Source organism: Hyla sarda, chromosome 1, assembly GCF_029499605.1.
Source record: "Hyla sarda isolate aHylSar1 chromosome 1, aHylSar1.hap1, whole genome shotgun sequence".
In the NCBI taxonomy this organism is placed as follows: Eukaryota; Metazoa; Chordata; class Amphibia; order Anura; family Hylidae; genus Hyla; species Hyla sarda.
In genome coordinates this window covers 72,229,807-72,248,901 of record NC_079189.1, presented here as the reverse complement: position 1 = coordinate 72,248,901, position 19,095 = coordinate 72,229,807, and the positions used below count along the sequence as shown (strand labels likewise).

Sequence of the window (19,095 nt, the reverse complement as noted above, 5' to 3'; positions counted from 1 at the left end):
TTCTTTAACCAAGAAGACATCTGAGGACCCGGAGACAGGAGTAGGAGCAACAACCTTGGGAGAGAAGCGGTTAAGGATAAGCGGTTTAAGGAGAGAGACATGAAAAGCATTGGGAATACGGAGAGAAGGGGGAAGAAGGAGTTTGTAGGAGACAGGATTGATTTGGCACTTGATTTTCAAGGGTCCAAGAAAACGTGGTCCCAGTTTATAACGGGATATAAGCGGATATACTTGGCGGAGAGCCACACTTTGTCTCCAGGAGCAAAGACAGGAGGAGTTCTTCTTTTTTTGTCGGCATACTTCTTCATCCGGGATGAGGCCTGTATGAGGGATTTTTGAGTCTCTTTCCAGATGGTGGAGAAGTCCCGGGTAACCTCATCAACAGCGGGCAAACCAGAAGGCGTGGGAGTGGGGAGGGGGGGAAGAGGGTGACGGCCGTACACCACAAAGAACGGGGATTTAGCGGAGGACTCAGAGACTTTGAAATTGTACGAGAATTCGGCCCATGGTAGAAGATCGGCCCAATCATCCTGGCGGGAGGAAACAAAATGTCGCAAATAGTCACCAAGAACCTGGTTAACTCTCTCTACTTGCCCATTGGATTGGGGATGATAGGAAGACGAGAAGTTTAATTTGATTTTAAGCTGATTACAGAGGGCCCTCCAGAATTTCGACACAAATTGAACGCCTCTATCCGAGACATTATGCGTGGGAAGCCCGTGAAGGCGAAAAATGTGCACAAAAAATTGTTTCGCCAATTGTGGCACAGAAGGAAGACCTGGAAGTGGAATAAAATGTGCCATCTTGGAGAAACGATCAACGACCACCCAAATGACTGTGTTGCCATGGGATAAAGGCAGGTCTGTTATAAAGTCCATAGCAATCTGAGACCATGGTAGCTCAGGAATAGGCAGAGGATGAAGGAGGCCGGCAGGCTTCTGACGAGGAGTTTTGTCCCGGGCACAGACTGTACAAGCCCGGACAAAATCAGCAACATCTGCTTCCAGGGTAGGCCACCAATAAAAATGAGAGATGAGCTGGATGGACTTTTTGACGCCAGCATGGCCGGTGAGGTGTGAGGAGTGTCCCCACCTGAGGATCCTGAGGCGCTGGCGTGGAGGGACGAAGGTCTTTCCAGGAGGAGTTTGTCTGATGGAAGCTGGGGAAGCGGAGATCAGACACTCAGGAGGAACAATGTGTTGCAGGGAGGCTTCCATTTCAGAGGCATCCGAGGAACGAGAGAGGGCATCAGCCCTGATGTTCTTGTCAGCAGGGCGAAAATTAATCTCAAAGTTTAAACGGGCAAAAAACAACGACCACCTAGCCTGGCGTGGGTTCAGCCGTTGGGCAGACTGAAGATAAGAGAGATTCTTGTGATCAGTGTAAATAATAATTGGGTATTGGGACCCCTCCAGCAGGTGCCTCCATTCCTCGAGGGCTAGTTTTATGGCTAGTAGCTCTCGATCACCAATGGAGTAATTTTTCTCCGCCGGAGAGAAGGTCCTAGAAAAGAAACCACAAGTAACGTTATGTCCAGAAGAGTTTTTTTGTAGGAGTACAGCTCCGGCTCCCACCGTGGAGGCGTCTACCTCCAGTGAGAAGGGTTTAGCTGGATCAGGTCTGGAGAGTACGGGAGCAGAAGAAAAGGCAATTTTGGGACGGTTGAACGCCTCGTCCGCTTGAGGAGGCCAGGACTTAGGGTTGGCATTTTTCTTGGTAAGGGCCACAATTGGGGCCACAATGGTGGAAAAATGTGGAATAAATTGTCTGTAGTAATTCGCAAACCCCAAGAAACGTTGGATAGTTCGGAGCCCGGAGGGGCGTGGCCAATCCAACACGGCCAACAGTTTGTCCAGGTCCATTTGAAGTCCCTGGCCAGAGACTAAATATCCTAGGAAGGGAAGAGATTGGCATTCAAAGAGACATTTCTCCATCTTGGCATATAATTGATTGTCCCGGAGTCTCTGAAGAACCAGGCGGACATGACGGCGATGTTCTTCGAGGTTAGAAGAGAAAATCAAAATGTCGTCCAAGTAGACCACAACACAGGTATATAATAAATCACGAAAAATTTCATTTACAAAGTCCTGGAAGACAGCAGGGGCGTTGCAAAGCCCAAAGGGCATAACCAGATATTCAAAGTGTCCGTCTCTGGTGTTAAATGCGGTCTTCCACTCGTCCCCTTCCCTGATGCAGATGAGATTATATGCACCTCTTAAATCCAATTTGGTAAAGATGTTGGCGCCACGTAGGCGGTCAAAGAGTTCCGAGATAAGAGGCAGGGGATAGCGTTTTTTTATAGTGATTTTATTAAGACCGCGGTAATCAATGCATGGTCGTAAGGAACCGTCTTTTTTGGAGACAAAGAAGAACCCTTCTCCGGCAGGGGAGGAAGACTTGCGGATAAATCCCCTTTTTAAATTTTCTTGGATGTACTCCGTCATGGCTTGTGTTTCAGGAGCTGACAGGGGATAGATTCTGCCCCGGGGTGGAGTAGTACCACGAAGGAGATTAATAGGACAGTCATAAGGCCTGTGAGGAGGCAAAGTCTCTGCTTGTTTTTTGCAAAAAACATCGGCATAGTCCAGATAGGCCTTGGGGAGACCTGGTATCGGAGGAGCCATAGGGTTTTGACTGGCAGGACTGGGAGCAGACATAAGTCATTTTTTGTAACAAGAAGTACCCCAGTTCTAGATTTCCCCGGTGGTCCAGTCAAGGGTAGGGGAATGGCGTTGAAGCCAAGCAGTCCGAGAAGAATTTCAGAAGTGCAGTTAGAAAGTACCAGAAATTCAATCTTTTCGTGATGGGGTCCAATTCACATTAACAGGGGTTCTGTGCGGTAAAGCACAGTACAGTCCAGTACAGTCCAATCCAGAATCCAAGAAGGCCACAGCTGAGAAGGAGGAGTTAGACGAAGAAATCCGCACAGGCACAGTAAGGCGTGGAGAAGCAGAGTTCACACCTAGAGCTGTCTCACCTTTGTGCGGAATCGGAGTGCGTCTTTCCTGACGTGGAGGACGGATAGGACAATCCTTCAAGAAGTGTTCGGTACTGGCACAGTACAGGCATAGGTTCTCATTGGCGTGTCCTCTCTTGTGGTGTCAGGCGAGACCGGTCTACTTGCGTAGCCTCCACGGCGGAAGGCACAGGAACAGATTGCAGCGGACCAGAGAAGAGAGGAGTCGGGGAGAGAAACCGCCTAGTGCGAACAAAGTCCATATCCTGGTGGAGCTCCTGGCGTCTTTCGGAAAAACGCATGTCAATGCGGGTGGCCAAATGAATAAGTTCATGCATGTTGGCAGGGATTTCTCGTGCGGCCAGCACATCTTTGATGTTACTGGATAGGCCTTCTTTGAAGGTCGCGCAGAGGGCCTCGTTATTCCAAGATAATTCGGAGGCGAGAGTACGAAATTGGATGGCGTACTCGCCTACTGAAGAATTACCCTGGACCAGATTCAGCAGGGCAGTCTCGGCAGAAGAGGCTCGGGCTGGTTCCTCGAAGATACTTCGAATCTCCGCGAAGAAAGAGTGTACGGAGGCAGTGACAGGATCATTGCGGTCCCAGAGCGGTGTGGCCCATGACAGGGCCTTCCCAGACAGGAGACTAACCACGAAAGCAACCTTTGACCGTTCAGTTGGAAATTGGTCCGACATCATCTCCAAATGCAGGGAACATTGCGAGAGAAAACCACGGTAAAGTCTAGAGTCCCCATCAAACTTGTCCGGCAACGATAAACGGAGGCTGGATGCGGCCACTCGCTGCTGAGGAGGTGCAGGAGCTGGCGGAGGAGATGGTTGCTGAAGCCGTGGTAGAAGCTGCTGTAGCATAACAGTCAGTTGAGACAGCTGATGGCCTTGTTGCGCTATCTTTTGCAACTGCTGGGCGACCACCGTGGTAAGGTCAGCAACAACTGGCAGCGGGACCTCAGCGGGATCCATGGCCGGATCTACTGTCAGGATTCGGCAGGCTGGAGGTGGATCCTCTGTGTCAGAGAGGGATTGGCGTGGACCGTGCCGGCGGACCGGTTCTAAGTTGCAACTGGTATTCACCAGAGCCCGCCGCAAAGCGGGATGATCTTGCAGCGGCGATAGCAACCAGGTCGTATCCACCGGCAACGGCTCAACCTCTCTGACTGCTGAGATAGGCGCGGTACAAGGGATTAGGCAAGAGCAAGGTCGGACGTAGCAGAAGGTCAGGGCAGGCAGCAAGGATCGTAGTCAGGGGCAACGGCAAGAGGTCTGGAACACTGGCTTGGGATACGCAAGGAACGCTTTCACTGGCACAATGGCAACAAGATCCGGCAAGGAAGTGAAGGGGAAGTGAGGTAATATAGGGAAGTGCACAGGTGAACACACTAATTAAAACCATGCGCCAATCAGTGGCGCACTGGCCCTTTAAATCGCAGGGACAGCACAGATGGGGAACGAGTCTGGTAAGTGGGTCGGGATGCGCACCGCGAGCGGGCGCGTCCCACATCGCGAATCGCATCCCGGCTAGGGACATTATCGCAGCGCTCCCGGTCAGCGGGTCTGACCGGGGCGCTGCGAACAGGAGAACGCTGCGAGCGCTCCGGGGAGGAGCGGGGACCCGGAGCGCTCGGCGTAACACATGGGACTTTAAACAAAAAAAAACACCCTCACAAATGGGGGTAGTTAAGGGTTAAATTAACTATCCTATATTTTAAGTGGACATATAAGTAACAAGTGACCAAGTATACTAGCGGAGTACCCGGCGTTGCCCGGTTTTTCCTTCCTAATCCTTGTTGCGGAGGAAAATCAACAGAGGAAGCTTTTGACTTCATATCCTGTCCTCATATATTGTTGTCATTTCCCAACCCCATATCCCGTCCTTATATCCCGACCTCCTATCCCAACCTCCTATCCCATCCTCCTATCCCAATCTCCTATCCTGTCCTCCTATCTCAACCTCCTATCCCGACCTCCGATCCCATCCTACTATCCATCCTCATATCCTGTCCTCATATCCCGACCTCCTATCCCGTCCTCCTATCTCGTCCTCCTATTCCGACCTCCTATCCAAACCTCCTATCCCGACCTCCTATCTCAACCTCCTATCCCGCCCTCCTATCCCGTCCTCCTATCCTGACCTCCTATCCCGACCTCCTATCTCGACCTCCTATCCAGACCTCTTATCCCGTCCTCATATCCCGTCCTCCTATCCCGACCCGTAATATGTGTACCAGGTATTGAAATATCTCCAGCCGTACGGATGTTCTGTGGAAACATACATTTCCCGTTGATTTACATGGGACTTTAAACAAAAAAAAACACCCTCACATATGGGGGTAGTTAAGGGTTAAATTAACTATCCTATATTTTAAGTGGACACATAAGTAACATGTGACCAAATATTATCGAAATATCTCCAGCCGTTTGGAAGTTATGCAGTAACATATATTTCCCATTGACTTGTATGGGACTTTAAACATAAACCCCGCCCCTGGCAAATGGGGGTGAGTAAGGGTTAAATTACCTATCCTATGTTTGTTGTTGACATATAAGTAACATGTGTGCCAAGTTTCATGTTAATATCTTTAGCTGTTTGGACGTGAAGCTGGAACATACACACACACATACACACATTGGCCCTCATTTCCTATTGCAAACTCGACATGTTTTGTCGGGTTGTGCGCCAGATTCTATTGCACTGCGCCAGAAATTCTGTCTGCTCCAGATATTGCGCCAGATTTTGCGTCAGAATTGAAAAAACCCCGACTAACTCTCCATTTTGCTAAGAAACCCGAAAATGGGGCGTGACCACCGGGAAAAGGGGGCGTGTTCCCGACATTTTCACAAAAACCCAACATATTTACTAAGGTTTCCACATAAACAGTGGTGGATTTGAGCTGAGGAAAACCAGACAGTGTTACGCCGAGCGCTCCGGGTTCCCGCTCCTCCCCGGAGCGCTCGCTTCTCCCCCTCCGCTGCAGCGCTCCGGTCACGTCCTCTGACCCGGGGCGCTGCGATCCTGCTGTCAGCCGGGATGCGATTCGCGATGCGGGTAGCGCCCGCTCGCGATGCGCACCCCGGCTCCCCTACCTGACTCGCTCCCCGTCTGTTCTGTCCCGGCGCGCGCGGCCCCGCTCCCTAGGGCGCGCGCGCGCCGGGTCTCTGCGATTTAAAGGGCCACTGCGCCGCTGATTGGCGCAGTGGTTCCAATTAGGGTTATCACCTGTGCACTTCCCTATATTACCTCACTTCCCTTGCACTCCCTTGCCGGATCTTGTTGCCTTAGTGCCAGTGAAAGCGTTCCTTGTGTGTCCCTTGCCAGTGTTTCCAGACCTTCTGCCGTTGCCCCTGACTACGATCCTTGCTGCCTGCCCCGACCTTCTGCTACGTCCGACCTTGCTTCTGCCTACTCCCTTGTACCGCGCCTATCTTCAGCAGCCAGAGAGGTGAGCCGTTGCTAGTGGATACGACCTGGTCACTACCGCCGCAGCAAGACCATCCCGCTTTGCGGCGGGCTCTGGTGAAAACCAGTAGTGGCTTAGAACCGGTCCACTAGCACGGTCCACGCCAATCCCTCTCTGGCACAGAGGGTCCACTACCTGCCAGCCGGCATCGTGACAGTAGATCCGGCCATGGATCCCGCTGAAGTTCCTCTGCCAGTTGTCGCTGACCTCACCACGGTGGTCGCCCAGCAGTCACAACAGATTGCGCAACAAGGCCAACAGCTGTCTCAACTGACCGTTATGCTACAACAGTTGCTACCACAGCTTCAGCAGTCATCTCCTCCGCCAGCTCCTGCACCTCCTCCGCAGCGAGTGGCCGCTCCTGGGATACGCTTATCCTTGCCGGATAAATTTGATGGGGACTCTAAGTTTTGCCGTGGCTTCCTTTCCCAATGTTCCCTGCATCTGGAGATGATGTCGGATCTGTTTCCCACTGAAAGGTCTAAGGTGGCTTTCGTAGTCAGTCTTCTGTCCGGAAAAGCCCTGTCATGGGCCACACCGCTCTGGGACCGCAATGACCCCGTCACTGCCTCTGTACACTCCTTCTTCTCGGAAATCCGAAGTGTCTTTGAGGAACCTGCCCGAGCCTCTTCTGCTGAGACTGCCCTGTTGAACCTGTTGACGAGAGAGGCCAAAATAAAATTTCCTGCAGATCCAGAGTCCAAGAAGGCCACTGTAGAGAAGGGGGGGGGGTACTGTTACGCCGAGCGCTCCGGGTTCCCGCTCCTCTCTCTGCCCCAGAGACTCTTGCCATGTCCGAATACGTCCAGGAGAATCTAAAAAAGGGCTTTATCCGTAAATCCTCCTCTCCTGCCGGAGCCGGATTTTTCTTTGTGTCCAAAAAAGATGGCTCCCTACGTCCTTGCATTGACTACCGCGGTCTTAATAAAATCACGGTTAAGAACCGCTACCCCTTACCCCTCATCTCTGAACTCTTTGATCGCCTCCAAGGTGCCCACATCTTCACTAAATTGGACTTAAGAGGCGCCTATAACCTCATCCGCATCAGAGAGGGGGACGAGTGGAAAACGGCATTTAACACCAGAGATGGACACTTTGAGTATCTGGTCATGCCCTTTGGCCTGTGCAACGCCCCTGCCGTCTTCCAAGACTTTGTTAATGAAATTTTTCGTGATCTTTTATACTCCTGTGTTGTTGTATATCTGGACGATATCCTAATTTTTTCTGCCAATCTAGAAGAACACCGCCAGCATGTCCGTATGGTTCTTCAGAGACTTCGTGACAACCAACTCTATGCCAAAATTGAGAAATGTCTGTTTGAATGCCAATCTCTTCCTTTTCTAGGATATTTGGTCTCTGGCCAGGGACTACAGATGGATCCAGACAAACTCTCTGCCGTCTTAAATTGGCCACGCCCCTCCGGACTCCGTGCTATCCAACGCTTTTTGGGGTTCGCCAATTATTACAGGCAATTTATTCCACATTTTTCTACCATTGTGGCTCCTATCGTGGCTTTAACCAAGAAAAATGCTGATCCCAAGTCTTGGCCTCCTCAAGCAGAGGACTCCTTTAAACGACTCAAGTCTGCCTTTTCTTCGGCTCCCGTGCTCTCCAGACCTGACCCTTCCAAACCCTTCCTATTGGAGGTTGATGCCTCCTCAGTAGGAGCTGGAGCTGTTCTTCTACAAAAAAATTCTTCCGGGCATGCTGTCACTTGTGGTTTTTTCTCTAGGACCTTCTCTCCAGCGGAGAGGAACTACTCCATCGGGGATCGAGAGCTTCTAGCCATTAAATTAGCACTTGAGGAATGGAGGCATCTGCTGGAGGGATCAAGATTTCCTGTTATTATCTACACCGACCACAAGAACCTCTCCTACCTCCAGTCGGCCCAACGGCTGAATCCTCGCCAGGCCCGGTGGTCTCTGTTCTTTGCCCGATTTAATTTTGAGATTCACTTTCGTCCTGCCGATAAGAACATTAGGGCCGATGCTCTCTCTCGTTCCTCGGATGCCTCAGAAGTTGATCTCCCTCCGCAACACATCATTCCACCTGACTGCCTGATCTCCACTTCTCCCGCCTCCATCAGGCAGACTCCTCCAGGAAAGACCTTTGTTTCTCCACGCCAACGCCTCGGAATCCTCAAATGGGGTCACTCCTCCCATCTCGCAGGTCATGCGGGCATCAAGAAATCTGTGCAACTCATCTCCCGCTTCTATTGGTGGCCGACTCTGGAGACGGATGTTGGGGACTTTGTGCGAGCCTGCACTATCTGTGCCCGGGATAAGACTCCTCGCCAGAAGCCCGCTGGTTTTCTTCATCCTCTGCCTGTCCCCGAACAGCCTTGGTCCCTGATTGGTATGGATTTTATTACTGATTTACCCCCTTCCCGTGGCAACACCGTTATTTGGGTGGTCGTTGATCGATTTTCCAAAATGGCACATTTCATCCCTCTTCCTGGTCTTCCTTCTGCGCCTCAGTTGGCTAAACAATTTTTTGTACACATTTTTCGTCTTCACGGGTTGCCTACGCAGATTGTCTCGGATAGAGGGGTCCAATTCGTGTCTAAATTCTGGAGAGCTCTCTGTAAACAACTCAAGATTAAATTAAATTTTTCCTCTGCATATCATCCCCAGTCCAATGGACAAGTAGAAAGAATTAACCAGATCCTGGGTGATTATTTGCGACATTTTGTTTCCTCCCGCCAGGATGACTGGGCAGATCTCCTTCCATGGGCCGAGTTCTCGTATAACTTCAGGGTCTCTGAATCTTCCTCCAAATCCCCATTTTTCGTGGTGTACGGCCGTCACCCTCTTCCCCCCCTCCCTACCCCCTTGCCCTCTGGTCTGCCCGCTGTGGATGAAATTTCTCGTGACCTTTCCATTATATGGAGAGAGACCCAAAATTCTCTCTTACAGGCTTCTTCACGCATGAAGAGATTCGCGGATAAGAAAAGAAGAGCTCCCCCCGTTTTTTCCCCTGGAGACAAGGTATGGCTCTCCGCTAAATATGTCCGCTTCCGTGTCCCTAGCTACAAGTTGGGACCACGCTATCTTGGTCCTTTCAAAATCTTGTGTCAAATTAATCCTGTCTCTTATAAACTTCTTCTTCCTCCTTCTCTTCGTATCCCTAATGCCTTTCACGTCTCTCTTCTCAAACCACTCATCCTCAACCGTTTTTCTCCCAAATCTGTTCCTCCCACTCCTGTTTCCGGCTCCTCGGACGTCTTCTCGGTCAAGGAGATTTTGGCTGCCAAAAAGGTCAGAGGGAAAAATTTTTTTTTAGTAGACTGGGAGGGTTGTGGTCCTGAAGAGAGATCCTGGGAACCTGAGGACAACATCCTTGACAAAAGTCTGCTCCTCAGGTTCTCAGGCTCCAAGAAGAGGGGGAGACCCAAGGGGGGGGGTACTGTTACGCCGAGCGCTCCGGGTTCCCGCTCCTCCCCGGAGCGCTCGCTTCTCCCCCTCCGCTGCAGCGCTCCGGTCACGTCCTCTGACCCGGGGCGCTGCGATCCTGCTGTCAGCCGGGATGCGATTCGCGATGCGGGTAGCGCCCGCTCGCGATGCGCACCCCGGCTCCCCTACCTGACTCGCTCCCCGTCTGTTCTGTCCCGGCGCGCGCGGCCCCGCTCCCTAGGGCGCGCGCGCGCCGGGTCTCTGCGATTTAAAGGGCCACTGCGCCGCTGATTGGCGCAGTGGTTCCAATTAGGGTTATCACCTGTGCACTTCCCTATATTACCTCACTTCCCTTGCACTCCCTTGCCGGATCTTGTTGCCTTAGTGCCAGTGAAAGCGTTCCTTGTGTGTCCCTTGCCAGTGTTTCCAGACCTTCTGCCGTTGCCCCTGACTACGATCCTTGCTGCCTGCCCCGACCTTCTGCTACGTCCGACCTTGCTTCTGCCTACTCCCTTGTACCGCGCCTATCTTCAGCAGCCAGAGAGGTGAGCCGTTGCTAGTGGATACGACCTGGTCACTACCGCCGCAGCAAGACCATCCCGCTTTGCGGCGGGCTCTGGTGAAAACCAGTAGTGGCTTAGAACCGGTCCACTAGCACGGTCCACGCCAATCCCTCTCTGGCACAGAGGGTCCACTACCTGCCAGCCGGCATCGTGACAGACAGATTAGAGCATGTGAAAAAAAATCAAAGTGTAGAGAAAGTGGAAAATGTAGGGAAACCTTAGTAAATACCGTGGAAAATAAATTGTAGGGAATTAAAACCCACAAAGAAACCTACACTCCACTCTTAGTAAATAAGGGCCATTGAGTTTTAGATATATATATATATATATATATATATATATATATATATATATATATATATATAGATTGTTGGACAACCACAAGGGCCCTGTGGTTTGTCATTTTTAGTGTGATATTTTACATCTAACATATCTTGATTCTATTGTCTTGGTTCAACATTTTTAGCCTGTATATGCAATAAAATATTATTTTAATAGTTTACATCTTTTATTTTACATATATCCACCTTAGATCTTAAGCACCGGCACTTCTGGGTTATTTTAATTCCAAATCATTTATTATCTTGGATATAGGTGATCGGTTATGTAGCTCAATCCATTTGTAGTGGGTGTTCATAGAGAGATTCTCAGTTTTTTTGTTAGAATTACTATTTTCTATTCTACATAAACTATATGTTGCTGCATCTCAGTAATTTTACTATGATTATATTTCCTTTTTTTTATATGGAAATCTAAAAGGTGTTGTCATCAGTAAAATATTTATTTTGACTTTACTCCAGCAACCATTAAGAGATTACATCAGATATACTGTACCCTTTTCCTTTGTGCTTATTTCTTTCTGTGTGTGTATTATATTGTGTGTGTATTTTATTAAGTAGACTACTGCTATTGAAGGCAGACATTTTATTGTGGTTTATGCATTTATGTTCTTCATATTTTTTGTGAATCATTTGTATTTATAATAAAATGCATTTGTTCAAAAAAGAGAAGCTTTTTTTTATAGGTAATGGGGAATTTTATGGTACAGGAATAATTGCTTTAGTGAAATTACTATATTGTTCTTAGGGAAATTACTGGAAAATGGAATGCATATTACTATCCCAATGCCCCAATTCTTAGTTAAAGGGGTAGTCCAGTGGTGAAAAACTTATCCCCTATCCTAAGGATAGGGGATGAGTTTGAGATCGCGGGGGGTCCGACCGCTGGGGCCCCCTGCGATCTCGCTGTACGGGGGCCAGGCTCTCCGGCCAATACATCTCAATGGCAGAGCCGGAGATTGCCAAAGGCAGTGCTTCGGCTCTGCCATAGAGTTGTATTGAGGGGGAGTGTCGGCCGCTTCGTGCGGAGGTCGACACGCCCCCTTCCCGCAGGCTGTCGGGGCTCCATACAGGAGATCGCAGGGGGCCCCAGCGGTCGGACCCTCCGCGATCTGCAACTTATCCCCTATCCTTAGGATAGGGGATAAGTTGTTCACCACTGGGTCACCACTGGACTACTCCTTTAAGTATGCAGCTTGTTGGTGGTTTTCCATGGTATGTACAGGTCAGTGGGCTAAGGGCTCTTCACTTGGTCCATTATACTTTTCTTAAATGCATTGGGTCCTCATGGAAGTCCACATAAAGAGTTGGTCTCATAAAGACATCCTCTGTCCATGTTTCTTTTTATTCTATATGGAGGTCATGGGAGGGTGAACCTTGTGAGACAAAATGAAGAGTAGCGTTTACTTAATTTGTCACTGAGTGTTTGCAACACTGTATTTGGACAAATAAAGCTGCATATACCAGGCAAGTTTATTTTTATTTTCCACACTGCATTAAAACATGAAAAACTGATTCTGGTTACTAAAAAACTGTTGTTATACATGCAACATTGGTGCATTATTTTTGTATTCCCAGCAGTGTCTTGACCTCAAGAGTAAATTATGAATTTATTCCTCGCCAAAGTTCAGCCAGCTATCCTATTCTATATGGGTATGTTCACACTGAGGAATTGGAGAGGAATTTCCACGAGTAATTCTGCTCGCTTTCTCCTCTCCAATTCATTCAGCAGTGAAATCCCCATAGAGCTGTGCAGAATTTCTGCCCCTCAGTTCACACTGAGGAATTTCCTCAAGCAGAATTCTGACGAGGAAGTCTGTTCCGCTTGAAGAAAGAACCTGTTCTTTCAGGCGGAATCAGCGTCGTCCTCCCATAGAGATCAATGTTATTTTTTTTTTCAGTCAGAAGCATTTCCACTCGGAATTCGCACGGAATTGGCACGGAATTGGCGCGGAATTCGCGTGGAATTTCCACATAAAAAAAAAAATACAAATTTTATGAATAGAAATACTTGATACTCCTCCTCGGCATGAAACCTGCATTTCATGCGCAATTTCCACGCCAATTCCGCGCAAAATCTCTGTGAGTTCTTGTGGAAAAGTAACAATATTTTGAGGCAGAAAATTTCTGCTTGAATTCCGCCCCAATTCCTCAGTGTGAACTAACCCTAAGACTTCTCTCTTAGACTGTAATAAGAAAATTTACCTTCTGTCAATACCAATGTGAGAAGGTCTAGAGTGAGTACCAGAGCTTCATAAAGATGGCCATACACCTTTAATAGATGTCAGCTGAACATTGTACGGCTGTAGTCATCTCATCTGGTGTACCCATACACATAAATATTCGACACGGCTGAATGTTCTTTTGTTCTCTATGGAAACAGAATGGGTAAGACACAGCTCTGGCGGTAAATCTGAGAAAAGCAGGATCTGGCAGTTGGAATCCAACATACTCGATCCATCTCTCCCCTGAAGTCAAATGTCTGGGAAGAGTGGGGAAGCTCTCATACATTTTAGGATCTTATGGACCCAGACAGGAGTAGGTTAATAGTTGAACAAACAATGAAAAAACAATCATCTGAGTACCCAATGTTGCCCAGTCTTCCTACCTAAGCCTTGTGGGAGAGGAAAAGCAATAATGCTCTGGTCCTCATATGCCATCCTTATATCCCATCCTCACATTAAGGCTTCATATCTTGACCTCATATCCCAACCACATTTCCCATCCTCATATCCCCACCTCATATCCCTTTCTCATAATCCGTCCTCATTTCCCATCCCCTCTTAACTATTTTCTGCACCTGCCTGTGGGACAGTTGGCATGATGTTCAAAAGTCCCGGGCAATCTTTGCAGGCCGTGAGTAACGCAATCAGGGATGCATGGGATTTTAATTTAAAGGTGTATTCCAGGGAAAAACTTTTTTATATATATCAACTGGCTCCAGAAAGGTAAACAGATTTGTAAATTACTTCTATTAAAAAATCTTAATCCTTTCAGTATTTATGAGCTTCTGAAGTTAAGGTTGTTCTTTTCTGTCTAAATCCTCTCTGATGACACCTGTCTCGGGAAACGCCAAGTTAAGAAGAGGTTTGCTATGGGGATTTGCTTCTAAACTGGGCGTTTCCTGAGACAGGTGTCATCAGAGAGGATTTAGACAGAAAAGAACAACCTTAACTTCAGAAGCTCATAAGTACTGAAAGGATTAAGATTTTTTAATAGAAGTAATTTACAAATCTGTTTAACTTTCTGGAGACAGTTGATATATAAAAAAAGTTTTTCCTGGAATACCCCTTTAACTCTACTATATTTTATGTTGACATATAAGTAACATCTCTACCAAGTCTCATGGAAATATCTACAGCCATTTGGAAGTTATGCTGGAACATATACAGTACAGACCAAAAGTTTGGACACACCTTGTCATTCAGAGTTTTCTTTATTTTCATGACTATGGATTAACACTGCGGAATTATATACATAACGAACAAGTGTGGTTCTTCAAAGTAGCCACCTTTTGCTTGGATTACTGCTTTGCACACTCTTGGCATTCTCTTGTTGAGCTTCAAGAGGTAGTCACCTGAAATGGTTTTCACTTCACAGGTGTGCTGGTGTGGAGGAGGAGGTGTGATGGTGTGGGGGTGCTTTGCTGGTTACTGTCACGAACCGGCAGGACAGGTAGTGGATCCTCTAGACCAGAGAGGCGATGGCACGGGTCGTACTGAGGGATCGGTACAAAGCAGTTACTGGTCTTCACCAGAGCCTGCCGCAAAGTTGGATGGACTTGCTGCAGCGGTAACTGCCAGGTCGTGCCCCCCAGTAACAACTCGACCTCTCTGGCAGCTGATATGGCGTAGTACACAGGGAGCAGGCAAAAGCGTAGTCGGACGTAGCAGAGGTCAGGGCTGGCGGCAAGGGTTCAGAGGGAGTATACGGTAGCAACGGGTACGGCAACAGGCAAGGCAATACTAGGCAACAGGGAACGCTTTCTCAGAGGCACAAGGGCACAAAGATCCGGCAAGGGCAGGAAGGGATATAATTGGCCCTTAATTAACCATTTGGACCAGGCACCAATCATTGGTGCGCTGGCCCTTTAAACTTAAAGGAGTAGTCCAGTGGTGACCCAGTGGTGAACAACTTATCCCCTATCCTAAGGATAGGGGATAAGTTTGAGATCTTGGGGGGTCTGACCACTAGGGCCCCCTGCGATCTCCTGTACGGAGCCCCGACAGCCCGCAGGAAGGGGGCGTGTCGACCTCCACGCAAAGCGGCGGCCAACACGCCCCCTCAATACAACTCTATGGCAGAGCCGAAGCGCTGCCTTCGCCAATCTCCGGCTCTGCCATAGAGATGTATTGAGGGGACATGTCGGCCGCCGCTTCGTGCGGAGGTCGACACCCGCTATCTGACCGGAGAGCCTGGCCCCCGTACAGAGAGATCGCAGGGGGCCCCAGCGGTCGGACCCCCCGCGATCTCAAACTTATACCCTATCCTTAGGATAGGGGATACGTTTTTCACCAATGGACTACCCCTTTAACATAGCTCGCGCGCGCCCCAGAGAGCAGGGACGCGCGCGCTGGGACACATGGCTGGTGTACACAGGAGCGGGAGAGGTGAGACTGGGATGCGGATCGCGCGCGGGGACGAGCCGTGATGCGACCCACATCCCCGCCGGAGACCACAGGGACACTGCGCCCCCGTTCAGGGTGAAGAACCGGGGCGCGCATGGCTGCAGCAGGAGGCGAGCGCTCCGGTCCAGAGGCAGAGACTGGAGCGCTCGTCATGACAGTTACACTGTTGGGGATTTATTAAAAATTGAAGGCATACTGAACAGCATGGCTACCACAGCATCTTGCAGCGGCATGCTATTCCATCCGATTTGCGTTTAGTTGGACCATCATTTATTTTTCAACATGACAATGACCCCAAACACACCTCCAGGCTGTGTAAGGGCTATTTGACCAAGAAGGAGAGTGATGGGGTGCTGCGCCAGATGACCTGGCCTCCACTGTGACCGGACCTGAACCCAATCGAGATGGTTTGGGGTTGAGCTGGACCGCAGAGTGAGGCAAAAAGGGCCAACAAGTGCTAAGCATCACTGGGAACTCCTTCAAGACTGTTGGAAGACCATTTCAGGTGACTACCTCTTGAAGCTCATCAAGAGAATGAGTGTGCAAAGCAGTAATCAAAGCAAAAGGTGGCTAGAACCTAGAATATGACATATTTTCAGTTGTTTCACACTTTATTGTTATGTATATAATTCCACATGTGTTAATTCATAGTTTTGATGCCTTCAGTGTGAATCTACAATTTTCATAGTCATGAAAATAAAGAAAACTGTGAATGAGAAGGTGTTTCCAAACTTTTGGTCTGTACCGATATATATACATTTCCAACCTTCTAGTAGATGTGAACTGGCACTACTTTCACTTCTCAGTCCCTATATATATTCAGCAACATGAGGAGTCCATTATACAGGTGTGGAAATATATAGTGTACAATATGGTGGTGCTAATCGTGATTGTCCAATGCAATTGGTAAATCAACTTGTAAGTAGAAAAGAAGACAATTGCACTCACCAATCTTTGTTTATGTGCTTTTATTCTTCAGAATGAGGGGTACAGTTTACGGGTGCTCCTGTACCCGCAAACTGTCCCCCTCGTTCTGAAGAATAAAAGCACATAAACGAAGATCGGTGAGTGCGATTGTCTTCTATTCTACTTACAAGTTGATAAATTTATGTACATTCAGTTTTGAATTTATAGATTGGGCATTACAGTCATTCATAATGACCTTACATAATCAATGAAATTGGGAAAAGGACAAAAGATCTTTCTGGAAATGTTCTGGAAACATTTTGCAAAAAAGATCATTTATGGACAAAAGACCTTTTTTGAGTGAAAAATCTTTCAGCCGACTATCTGACACAAATTTCACATACATCTAACTTCATTTCTTTGCCATCATTTCAGACAATGATGATCTGACATTGATCAGCTAAAACTATTGTTCATAGTTGAATATCCGTGTATGAATGACTTTTGGTAAAGTCATACCCTTTCATTAACTTTAATGTGTATGGGTACTTTTAGTCAGGAGGAGGAAGTTTCTTGATTTTGGTATTATTGAAGACATATCTCGATTTTTCCATTTTCACATGAGTTAAAAGGCAAATACTTGTGTCCAATAATGGTGTTTTCTGGATAATTAACACTTTATTGGCTATAATGGAAATTCCACAATCAATTTAATTTAAGATATGGTGGTGAACAAAGCACATCTGTTCTTATCTTATATCAGAGGTCATAGGTCAGAGAACTGGAGTAATTACACCCTACCAGGATCAATAGGTAAGAGACTATTCATGTTTTCACCAGGCAGGTCTAATGAAGAGACCACCTCAATTCATATTACTTGTTAGGCAATTTGGATGTTCTATTTGGAATGGCAGAGATCCACTAAATAAAGGCCCATGTAAACATTGGAGGCTTAACCAGAATGACTGGCCAACTGTCTAATGTGTACGACGATCCCCCCGACTCTCCCTGACAGATGATGATAGAGGAGAGAAGGATCAGGTATGTTGGATTTCAATTGCCCATTCCTTATGTTCTTAGAGAGATAAGGCACCAATTTGTAATTGGCTTACCCCTTCTTTCTCCATGTAGAGCACATGGATGCTTGGGCGAGCTTATAGTGGACAGTGATTACTCATCTATGGCTACCTTTAGAGTATCTTTTCATCAGAATTGGAGGTCACCAGATAAAACAACAATAGCAGCTGGATGTTGGGGTAAAGTAGCTTTTAGAGGGTGTTATGTAAATTAGATTAATCACTGTATAAACTTTCATCTAAAAGTGACTATACACAAGAAGTTATGTTCCCATCACCTTTTTGTAACATATTTCTGACTGACGAACACATGGAGAAGGAGAAAAGTCGGCACTGCCGCACTCACGATTCTGCCGGAGTTACTGGATCACTGCACCTTCACGTCCAGCTGCCACAAATCCGGTGCTCAGTCCGCCATAAGCATAAGCGTAGGAAACTTGAAAGAAGAGATCGCAGACGGCACTCACGGAAACAGCAAGAAGTTTTATTCGGGATCGCTGGTCCACGCAACAACAACGACAGGTAAGTCGACCGGTTTCGCGCTACACAGAGCGCTTACACGTGACCTCTGACATCACTTAACCCTACCCCCTTAAATACATACACCAAGTAATACAAAAATAGAAAACTAGACATTACAGGGTTAAAAGCACAAAAATGGTGTGTGGTATAGAGAGACTAGCATTAGTATTTACTAATTAGCTATAACAGCGCCTTAAACTGTGTAACACTATCGGAGGTAATGCATAGTATTAAAAACGCTAGGTGTGAACATAGATCCTATGCTAACAACATACACCTGCACTATGGAAATACATTAAAATCCTCCCGTAGGTTTAATCCTAGTGGTCCTATGGCGTCTGTAAGTATAATCATTTCTGATTCTTTTTGTAACAATAATTTATGTCTATCTCCACCGAATTTTAAGGGTGCAACTATTTTTAATCCAAGGAATTTTAAATCTTCAATTTTGTTATTGTGTTTATATTTCATATGTTCTATTACTTTTGGGCAGCCTTTTCCAGTAGTGAGTGAGCGAAAGTGTTCCCTAATTCTTTTATACAAGGGTCTTATGGTCTTCCCAATATAGTAAAAACCACATGTGCAAACTAATGCGTAAACAATATAGGTAGATTTACATGTCACAAAATCATGGATATCAATATTCTGTGATCCTAAATGTATACTTTTCGTTTGTATCATGTGCGAACATAATTTGCACTGTCCACATTTAAAACATCCTTGTGGTTTTGATTTTTCTATCCAATTTTTGGACATATCATCTTGTAATCTACCTCGTACAATATAATCTCTAATATTCTTAGTTCTGCGAAAAGAAATTAATGGTTTGTTCAGCTGTGTTTTGCTTAAGATATCATCCTGCTGGAGAATATGCCAATTTTTATGTATCGCTGACCTAATTTTATTTTCCATAGGGCTGTATGAGAAGGAAAACGTAAAATTTTTTGTTTGATTTTCTATATTTACTTTAGCACAGTCTTTATCATGTGTTTTATGTTTTTTATGCAATAATTGACTACGAGGTATTTTCCTGACCTTAAAAAGTGCCTCACTCAGGATAGATATAGGGTAGCCCCTCTCTTTAAGTCTGTCCCATAATTGTTTCGCCTGTATTTCAAATGTTTCAGTAGTGGTATTTATCCGTTTCAATCGGACAAATTGTCCGAAAGGAAGGGATTTTTTGACATGTTGAGAATGGAAGCTGTCATATCTAAGTAAGGAATTAGTAGCTGTAAT

General features: G+C 47.1%; 1 protein-coding gene across 11 annotated transcripts in view; it reads right to left on the bottom strand.

The window, feature by feature from the left end:
- Positions 1-19,095, bottom strand: part of LOC130355477 (extracellular superoxide dismutase [Cu-Zn]-like) — a 76,284-nt gene that overhangs the window by 16,382 nt on the left and 40,807 nt on the right. Inside the window, exon 4 of one of the 11 annotated variants that reach the window (XR_008888560.1) lies at positions 11,918-12,103. The exons of the other annotated variants lie outside the window; for them this stretch is intronic. The gene's annotated coding sequence lies outside the window, so the exon portion shown is untranslated. Of the gene's footprint in view, positions 1-11,917; positions 12,104-19,095 lie in introns of those variants that run through there. 11 annotated transcript variants of the gene reach the window in all.